This window comes from Ambystoma mexicanum, chromosome 3q (genome assembly GCF_040938575.1).
Source record: "Ambystoma mexicanum isolate Mex_15411 chromosome 3q, UKY_AmexF1_1, whole genome shotgun sequence".
In the NCBI taxonomy this organism is placed as follows: domain Eukaryota; kingdom Metazoa; phylum Chordata; class Amphibia; order Caudata; family Ambystomatidae; genus Ambystoma; species Ambystoma mexicanum.
In genome coordinates, this window is record NC_090926.1 from 1089615420 (window position 1) to 1089626465 (window position 11046).

General features: G+C 40.0%; 1 long non-coding RNA gene across 1 annotated transcript in view; it reads left to right on the forward strand.

Moving 5' to 3' along the window:
* Positions 1-7355, forward strand: part of LOC138581960 (uncharacterized) — a 126557-nt gene extending 119202 nt beyond the window's left edge. The window contains exon 3 of the long non-coding RNA XR_011304905.1: positions 5347-7355. This is a non-coding gene — a long non-coding RNA (uncharacterized lncRNA). The remainder of the gene's footprint in view (positions 1-5346) is intronic.
* Positions 7356-11046: the final 3691 nt, after the last annotated feature.

The following is an 11046-nucleotide window of genomic DNA, read 5'->3' on the forward strand; positions in this document are numbered from 1 at the left end:
CAAATCTTCGCAAAGACAAACGACAAGCTATACAGTGTCTTGGGACATCTAACTATTACTGGGTTAGGTATAGCCAGCTCAAATCCAAGATTAATCAAAGCTATCGTAATAGGCTGAAGCTCTTAAAACATGAATTAGTGGTGGCTGACAAGCAGAGAATGATCCGACATCTGTTAAATTCCGATTCTCGGCAAATATGGTCAGGGTTGAGAGCATTGACTGGAAATGGGGAGATCGTGAAGGAAGCAGCTGTGTCCGCAACGATATGGGCTACATTTGTACATAATAAATATGCACTCCCTAGTCGTTTTACCGGCATTGCATGTCCGAACTATCAAAGTTTGATATCGAGAACCTCCCCGTGGGTGTTGGAAGACATAATGCGGGCAATTGGGAATATAAAAAGTTCTCGAGCGCCTGGACCGGACGGCATTCCTCCTTGTTTGATCAAGGCCGATCCGAGCTTCTGGGCCAAGATTTTGCAGAACAAATTCGACAGTGTTTATCTATTAGGCTCCATTCCTCCATCTTGGTGTACGGCAAATATTATTCCTATTTACAAAAAAGGGCGATGGGATGATCCAAATAACTTTAGGCCCATCGCCCTGAAGGACGCCTCTGCAAATCTGTTGTTGGAGTCCATTCTCGACTTTATAGATCAACGGGATGTTTTATCCAGATTTCAGGTAGGTTTTCGCAAACATTTGGGGTGCTCATTGAATGCTACCATTTTAGCCCACTTGTATGCTCAAACTAAAAGTGAACAGACTGGTCCCATTTATATGGCGGCATTAGATCTGACCTCTGCATTTGATACGGTTATTTGTTCGGTGCTTTGGGAGAAGATGGCCACATATGGTTTCCCGATTGATTTGGTGGCCATGGTAGTGCTGCTCCATCAAAATACAACTTACAGAATTAGATTGACTAAGGAGAGGGCCATGACAGATAAAATAATCATGGAAATTGGCCTTAAGCAGGGATGTAATTTGGCAGCTATGCTTTTTAACCTCTACTTAGCAGACAGTCAGCATGGGCAGACGTGGTTGTCTATCCGGTCAAGTTGGGTAATGTGGCGATTAATTGGCTGGCCTTCGCCGATGATCTTCTGTTCTTGGACAGAACAAATTTTGGTCTGCAGGCTAAACTTTCATCATTTCACGCCTATGCTTATAGAAATAATCTTCAAGTCAACCCGGGAAAGTCATTCATCATCGCAATTGCAGAGGGAAAGAAAAGAACTGCCAAATTTAGCTGGTTTTTGAATGAGACATTCATACCTAAAGCAAATGAGATACGATAATCAGCTTTCAGCTACATATTCTATAAGGATGTGGAAAGAGACAATCAACAGCAAATTGAAACCACTTACCTCGCAAATGAAGATTGTTTATCATCATTACAGCAAATTTTCAGTGCTACCTACAATCCAATTCCATCTATTAAAAGTGGAACCTATACTATTGAATATTTTAGATATCTGCACTTGCGAGATGGAAGATTTCCTTGACTTTGTTCAGGGTATGCTGTGTAAACCGGTCCTTGGATTGGCACGGTCTATTCCAAATGCTGATTTGCCATGAATTGGGCATTCTCCCGCTGTCGGTCAAATGGCACTGGCAACGTTTGAACGCCTTTGTTAAAATACTAGCCCCACCAAAAAAATCTTTATATGAAGATCTTGCGGTCTTATCTAAAGAAGGTCGGTAACCCTCAATTCTCAAATTTAAAGAAAAAATGGATAAGATCTTGATCGACACGATGATTGAGAAAGAGGACCTAATATTGGGGGTTCCAGCATGCAAAAAGAAATTTCAGTTGTATTTTTGGTGTATATTGGTTGAAAGAATAGGGAAAAGTAAAATGTACTATGAATATGCGAAATTTAATAGTTAATTTGGAGATCGTGCTCGGTATCTAGAAATATTCCTTGTAATATCGCAAGAAAGGTTTACTTGTGGTTTAAATTGAACCAACTAATCACCAATGAAAGGTTACTATTTTGGGGGTATGAAGTGCCGGAGCACTTGGGTGGAAATTGTCGTTTTTGTAATCAAGGTAATGAATTAGAAACCCTGAAACATCTAATTTTATTTTGCCCATTTTTTCAAAATCAAAGAAGGCTGTCATTTGGTGAATTTCTGTATAATGATGCCCCTACGTGGAAAGAAACGTAATGGAAAAGATGTATGTGGGGTTTGAGCCAACGGCTGGTTCTTAGCTTGATTAATTTCTTAGTCCCCCTTGATGCTCTATTGTCTTTAAAATGTAAAGGTCTTAAAGAGGATATGATATTTGATGTCGGTTCTGAAGAATAATTGAGCTGGATTTATATCCATTGGGGGGAAGAGTATCGCTCACTGTTGGGAACAATGTCTCATGTATGTAAAGTGATGTTTTTTCACCTTCCTGATTTGTTTGGTATCTGCATTCTATTTGATGGAAATATGTTGTCCGGCATTTTTAAAATAGACTATTTTGTGTGCTTTGAACTGTAATTTTATCATATTGTTAAAGTTCTTTTGTGAAGGTTTTTTTTAAAACCGTAAACAATAAAAAAAAAAAAAAAATAGAAATGTCAACTTCAGTGAAGCAAATTGCTTGTTTCTTGTCCAAAAGTCAGAATTTCTGCTCTCCTTGGGGACTGTGGCAGCCCTCATCTACATGAGTTGTGCTCCTGCATTCCTTGGGCAAAAACTGCCATACTTTGCTGATCTTCCATGAGCCGTCATATACCTTGGACAGTGCCGGCCATTCTATCTCTTTAAATGCCTGGGTTCCTTTTTCAGCTTCATAGAAAGAGCTATGTAACAAATATCCCTTTCTCATTAAGGGTGTGTGGTTAGCTCTGCCGCCTTGTTTCTTCTATTTCCAACTGTGGAGTCCATCAAAGCTCCATTCTCGCCTTGGTTTTTCAATGATTACATCTCCACATTGATGGGACGTATGTCACCCATCTTCAGTTCTATGCTGACAATGCTCAAATTCCTTTTACTTTTGATGTCTCCTCTCTAGCCCCCTCCTTCCTTTATCACGTTTAGGAATTGATGATGCAGCATAGTCTGAAATAATTTTCTTGGCCTACACACTGCGTTCCTCCTTATGCTTTCCTTGACCACTTACCATAGGCCACCCTCTTGCATTGGTTTGGCAGCTAAAATCCAGTATCATCTTTTATAGTGCTCACCTTCACCCTCCTATCTCTGAAATACGTTTCCTGTTCCACCTTCTTGGGTGCATTCCCTTTTTCTCAATTTCTCTCGGGTGGCAGTGACAGACGGGATTACTGTAATATCCTTTCTTGGTCCTCCTAAATCCACCCTTTCACATTCTACAGGCTGTCCAGAATAAATCCTAGATTTATATTGTGACTTGGTCCTTGGTATCTCCGCACTCCGGCCTTTCAATCTCTGCACTGGTTCCTGGTAGTGGCCTGGATCCCTTTCAAAACTAACTGGTGGATAAAGCAGTATGAAGGTCTGGGCCATGCTCATCCCAAATGCAGTGTCTTTACACAGCCTTCAAGACACTTGATCTTCACCAGCCAGGACTCAGGTTTTCTGAAACTGCAAAAGAATCCAGTTGGGTGGTAGGTCCCATGGTGCTGCTGGGGCAATGCTTGAAAAGTGTGCATATGAAGGATCTCTAGGTTTTACCTTAAATGGTCGCCTCTTCTATTTAAGCCCTCTTAATTTTTACATCTTGACCTATTGCTGGGGCACACCGAAGCCGTTTAGGTCCTTGCCATGCACCTTCATACTACATTCTGTGAGGCATGTTTCCAGCATATAGTGTGGCACTTCCTGCACTGAGGCCTTATTCTTTCACTGTTATCCTGTGGGTCCTTATGCAGCTTTGCCTCATTGTAGAGGCCTATGTTGTATTAGATTACTGCACGTACCCTCCTTTTAATGCCGCTCATTCCTGAGCTCGTCATTCTTTCACTGTTCTTTCTCTGTCTGAAGTCTTTGCAGTTGCCCTAATACAGCTCTGCCTAGTCTCGCCATGCTTTGTTGACTTGGCTTCCTGTGTGCATTCTCGCGGCACTTCTCCTTTTTCTGTCCCCTGGCATTTCCTGAACTAAACCATGCCAGAGTCATTGTGTTATCCCTTTACCTGTTCAGTTTTTCTTTTGGAACATAAAGTAACTTTCACCTCGTTGTCTTTTATGAATCCACTGTTGCAGCACTATGTTTTGTCCATGGGGCGTCCATGAATTGTGGTCATAATGTCCATGGTCTGTCGATGTATCTATGGCATACAAACGCAGGGAACCACAGCTGTACGTCATGTGGTCGGGCCTAATTGTGTTCCATGTAATTTGACGAGGTGTTCTTAGGAGACACATTTGCAACTTCCAAGTGATTCCCCATTTGAAAGGTATACTCTAGTGTTGCTGAGCAGCAAATGTTTCCCCATGAGTGGTTAGTCCATCCAACCAGCAGTCACTGCAACAGTGCTGTTCTGGGCAGATATTGCTAATTATGGTAATTTGTCCTCTATAGTTTTCATTTTAGGTCACATATTGTTGACCGTCGTAAAGTAAAATTTACAAGGCATAAACAAACTAGACCATAGAAATGTTTATGCATGTTTTTTTATGGATATTCAAACACTTGAGGATCAGGAATGTGCATGCTATCATGGATCCCATTGGACCATGGGAGCCATTAATTGTTTTTAGTCATTAAGCATGGTCTCCTTCCTGTTTGAATCTGTAGACCTTTTCCTTGGTTGACCATTCTAAAACCCTTGGCAACCTTGGTTTCGCCATGAGCTTAAGATCGATCATGAAAATGCAGAAACTACCTATAAATTGTAATGGTCAATATTTAATTCAAAACTATATGTAATTCCACTATTAATGTATGCACTGTAAATTATCTTTCAGAATGATTAGCAACAGCATTTAGAACTCCATTTCTTCCACTTGACACTTTGTTATAATTGCCATCACCCAATCTTATTTTCTGTTTCACTAACCTTCATCTGTTGATAACTGATGGAGAGATTGTTCTATCTGTAGACATCAATGGTATGTCTCTGAAAGAGTAAACCTAGATGACGTTTGACAGAAGATAGTCTAGTAGAAATCTCATTTTTGCTATACAAGGTGATGGCACACCTCCTGAAACTAGAATACCATTAAACATGTACACTTAAAGAAACACTTAACCTGAAAAAAGACCAATACATATGAACATAATTCAGTTGGTTACACAGCAATGTATTTGCTATTCTGTTTAACACCGGCATGCTCTTTGGTCCCAATTCTACAAGATGGCTACCAATACGGCTGTCATTGAGCACCAAATAACCTGTGTGATCTTTCTTTCCATGTTTCAGCTGAGCAACAAACCACTGGAAAACTGACTGAGAAAGGACCTAATACGTGGACTGGATGTGAGAAGACAGTGAGTTATCATGGAAATCTCCTCAAGAAACTCAGAATCCCATCAGACGACAAACCCTTTTCCTGTAAGAAGTGTGAGAGGAGCTTCAGTCAGAAAGAGCACCTTGCGTTTCATGCACGAATTCATGAAGGAAACAGACATTATTCGTGTAGTGAATGTGAAAAGAATTTTAGCGGAAAGACTAGTGTATATAGCCTCTGATGGGCCACAAAAGTAGCACACCAAGTTCATTCTAAAACATGATCCCTAATGCTCTTTCAGAGAGGGGGGAAAGAGGAAGGATTCCTAGAGAAAAAACAATTTGATTAATTTAACTGCTGTCTACATTAATCAAGTGTCCCAACAATAGATTTTTTTTCTGAGGATTAGCTAGTGTGCAGAAATCTGGGGGCATTGAATGTTGGATGCATTCCAAACCGAACCCATCATTTGAATATAGTCCTAATTTTGAATTTAAATCGAACTATTAAAACAAACCAGGCAATCGCTACATTTAATTCTTAAATATATTGCAGAAAGAAGACCGTAGAGGATCATTTCAAATATCGTGAATGTAAATGAACAATTCTAAACGACCAAAGTGAATTCCCTGAGTTTAATCTAATAATTGATATTTAGCTAGAACGACAATTGGCCAGTTGACTTTATGATATGCAATTGCATATAAGTCAAATGACGTTGTATTATCCTGATAATGTATGAAAATACCGAGCATGTCCAACATATTTGGGTGTCCCAGCATGCAACTATTTATTTTTCAACTTATTTTTCAACTTTAAGGATTTTTCAAGCTCCTCAACTAAGAATATCGATGCCAACAATTTTAGAAGCATGGCTGTACTCTGCAAATAATCCACTTGAACTTGCCAATATAAACGTTCAGACCCTTGCACAAAATGAAACGCAATTTTGAAGCCTTGAACAAATGAATTAGAATAATCATATTTTATCAAATTTGGATATTGCTGCGAAGAATGCGAAAGAAAGGCATTTGATTTGTTTGATTACTCAATTTAGTTATGCTCTTGATTGACAGTTGTGAAGTGAGTACCGAGAATGTGGTTTCTCTTGGCGCTTTAGTTTCTTTCCCCAATGGAATTCTATTTTCCGAATACCAAGCTGATGCTATATACAAAATTGAAAATTTAAAATGGGGATTGTGTGTATTTAACAGCAATGAAGGCATATGTCCCATGTTTGCTGTCCAATGTTTGCTACCTAAGACCCTCATTCTGAATGGAGCTTATGCTGTGGGAAAGGGCAGAAAAGGCTCTTTGCACTCTTCACTGCATTGGCCCTATACTGATGTGTGATAGCAGGAGGTATCCTGCATGTAAACTAATTCCTGAGGTTTCCATGATGGGCGAGAACTCCTCATTTTGGCCAGGGATCAGCTTTACGATCGCCCCCCATTCCGACTTGAGTTCAACATTGTCCCCTCCATCATGAGAGCCACGATCACGATTCCTTGAGATCCAGGTACAATCACCACTGCCATTTGTCATGACGCTGCTGTTGCAGATCTGACCTTCGCAGGCAGGAATGGAGAGATCTGTTCAAAGTACCTACACACTGCTGTGAAAGGCACTAAAACCTGGATGGATTCTGGGTTCAAGTCCATTCACTGCAGTGTGCTCCATGATCTGCCTCCACTGGGCGGTAAGAGCAGACCTCAAATGAAATGGGCAACCAATTCAATGAGGTTACAAGATTACGCCTATAGTTATGCCCCAACCTAAAGTGTATAACAATCTATTTACAAAAAAGCTCTAATTGGGTTCCTATGACCAAAGATCAACAAATTGAATCGCAATGTCAATTCAGTAACTAAGTCTGTACAAGGTGAATATAAGCAGAATTAAAAAAAAATCATTATGAACCATTGATGTAAATTCTACAGTTAATGGGAGATGGACACATACTTTATTTCTATGTGTTGCTCTTATGGCGGGGGGAGGGGGGGAGATGGAGAGCAGGGTTACAAACAGATTGGCAATACAGAGTCCCTCGCCTCATCCTTTAGGCTCTCAATACACTGTAGTAGTTGGTTCACTAAAGAGCTGGTTCACGCAGTGCACACCCCAGTCTCTGATTAATGACCATGACCTGAGAGGTGCAGGAGGTGCCATCTTTTGGAGGGGAAAGGGTGTACTGCCGGCACCTCCATGCATAACTGATTACGGAGCATGTTCATCTAGCTAGGCATGTTTGATCAATTACCCTTTGTGTGTTTGGGCGCACGAGGCTTGGTCAGCCCATTATCAACATGGGGTTGGTTGGAGCCATTGTATTTACAGGCTGCAAACGGTACGTCAAACAAATGCAGTTTGCCGTTTTTCCACCTCCTGTATAAGCATTTGTATGCTGGGAAACTAATACTGTCCTGGAGCAGAAGCCTCGAAAGACCCCTTGCAACGTTGGGATTTTCTGTCCTTGACTACTGAATCACTTTTTAGTTTTTATTTTAGTATTTTCTTTTTCCTTGGCTTCAAGTGGCAGAAGCCAAGTGCTGAAAGAAATGTTAAAATAACAGGGAGAATTCCTTAGCCGATTTTTGTGAGCTCATAAAATGAACATTTGTGTACAATGCAGTTGCTGATAAGAATTCTCTGCAGTCCATCGGTATTCTAGAGGATGCACACAGCCAATCAGGCACAAGAGTATGCAGGCTGTAATCACTGATGCAAGCCCGCCTCTGGCATCCTGCTTGGCTTTTCAACGGTCTCCTCCCCCGACGCCCACTTCTCTCTTGCTGTTCCTTCCTAAGACAATATCACCCTTTTGACAGAAGCACCCTGTTTAAGACGCAAGTGAATCTAGAATTTAGAATTGGAAGAAAAAGAAAACCTTAGCTGACTGCTGTTGGAGGAAGTTTGTTTTCTGTGTTTGGAACCACTAGCAATATTGAAAACGTACTTTCTCGGACAGGAACAGTTTCACTAAGGTATGTTTTTTTATTTTTTCCATTTTCAAAAAACAACTGTACTTGCATCGTTTAAGTGCAGTTGCTAGTGGAGATATTGACAGTGGCGGTGGGCTGTCCCTGCCAATAGGCACCACTGCCCATGTTAAGGGACTTTTGCTTGACTGGCCCCTTACCAGCCAGGTCAGCCCACTGCTGCGGTTTATATGCGAGAATGCTGATAAAGGATATTACTATGAGATCCAAATTCATAATGCAACTGAAATGGTCATTTGGAGAGCAGCTATTGCACGTAGAGCATTGCTAACTCTAGCAATGGCATCATTTCCATTTTAGATGGAGAAAGCGGTTCAATAAGACTAACTCTCAGGATGGCCGCCAACTCTTTCTCTAGGATGGCACAATTCTACATTCCATTAACAGATCCGGCGTATTAAGCTCTAAATTAAAGTTGGTTCCAAACTACAACTCCCAGAAAGTTTTCATTTTTTTTAAATGCCCAGAACTGGAAGTCTGGTGCTTCAGAGAAATTCTTTGTTTCATCAGATCAGCTTCTGGCTTTGGAAAAATATATAAAATAGAAATGCAGTTTGTCGTTCATCTATTTTGACCATGCCTGATGTGATATAGGGGCTTCAAATTGGCACTCGGCAATTCCCCCTAGAAATCCTTCTCTGCCACTTGCATCTGAATGCATCAGCCTGTTTTATATCAATTTTGGAGGTCTTGTGATAGAATTGGATTTTGCTGGTCGAGAGCAGTTTAACACTGGATCTGTGTGGCTCTCCTCTACCAATGCTATACTCTAACCAACCCTGACAGCCACAAACCTCATTGCCTGGGGATACTTTCTTGGCCTCCCCTCATTCAAGAGATCGTCCTGTGAAAATGGCTTTCAGCCGAGTGGCACTAATAAGAGTAAGGAAACCCTCCGAGGGACCTCAAAAATAAAGGATTCAGTGAATCCAAGTAATTGGCAGAGGAATTGCGTTTCTCCTTTTTCGTGTTGCGACAATAGTTGCAGGTGACTGGAAACAAGAGGACCCTTGCATATGGCCAAGTTATACCATGGCTTTGTACCTCTTGGCCTTCAAGTTAGTTTCTTTTTCTACATTCATCTTGCACCCGTTAAATGCTTACTTGCACCTCTGAAAGTAATGAATGAAAATATGTCAGACCACAGGATAGGTTTAGAGTGATTTGCAAATTGATGGCTACCATCTTGGTGGAAAAGAATATGTGAAGGACTCGCTACATTCTTTTAACTTTTTAGTTTCTGATCCGATTCCCAACAAATGGCGAACAGTGGATAACGCTTTCCCTTTTTTTTTTTCTTTTTTTTTTTTTTTTTTTTTTTTTTTTAAATGTGGTAACCGATAAAATGAACTTCTAGGTAACAAATATACGTTTTCATTTATAGTGAAATATGTTGGGGGCTTTAAAATAGAAAAATGCCTTTGTCTAAAAACTCAAACCTATTTGAATGTTTTTTCCCCTCCCTATATGGGTCAAGAACAAACTGTAGTGCCCGAACATTAAAACTGTTACCCTGTGGGAAGACTTTTAAATTAGGCCTTGCTCAATTCAACCTTGTTTTCTGTACTGTGACTCTTAATGTGTTTACAGGATCCATTTGAGTGGTGCTTTCATATTTTATCTTCACATGTTTTAATGCAGTATGCTGTTTTAGCTTTTTAGTAGGAACCTGATCCAAGTGTGAAATAGCTAACATGTCCATCAAAGTGGATGTTTCTTTTTATTGAGTTTGCCCTGTGTCAGCGGTGAATAAGGTATACATTTTTAATGTGTGTACAGTTACTTGCTATTTTAGATTATGATACTTTTTTCTTTTTTATTCCGTGTGGTGTATTTTTAAAAATGAAAGTGTACAATATGATGTGCCATTTCTTCCTGGTTTCGCTGCAGATTGCATTTCCCTTTGAATGTTTTAAGATCTATTTTGTATCTTATTGCTAAAGTTGCACAATAAACTTTAAACTTGAAATGTTATTTAACTTGAATTGCATGGGCTGTGTGGCAAGATCATAGTGAGACTTGCATCAATGGAGACTAGTATAAACACATATCCACATCCCAACAAAACAGTGAGTCTTGAGATGAGGCATATTTTTTTATATAGAAACGAATTGGCAACGTGTAGTATTTGCCTTTGACATTTTTCTACAGATACCCAAATCATTCCTATCGGATTGTAGGATGATTTAATTACGGAATAGTAAGTTCAAGGGATATTTTACACCCTCCCCAATTGAGGCGTGCACCGTTAGTTATTCAAGTAAGTTATTTTTATGGAACTGGGCAACACCATTTTAACAGTATTGATTTCCTACAGCCTCCCACCCCTTTAGGTAAAAGGTGAACATAGGGTTGCACCAAAGGACAATTTATTTAAAGAAAATAGAAATGCTGAAATCAATGTATACATATTTCACAGCTATGCTATTCTTAATGGAATGTCAAAGATTACTAAAATGTTGATCGCTACACTGGTCAATTCCTTTGTCAAAGCTGCATTTAACTTGAATGTAGACTTTTATAGAAACCCACACATTACCATATGCACATTTGGTTTTTCCCTGTTTAATGTGCCCAGTGACGAATGGAAACTGTTAATGGGCATCGTTTGTTTTGCTCACACAACATGCGTTGAAAAATGAATGGGGGTTCAGGACAAAGATTTAATTTGAT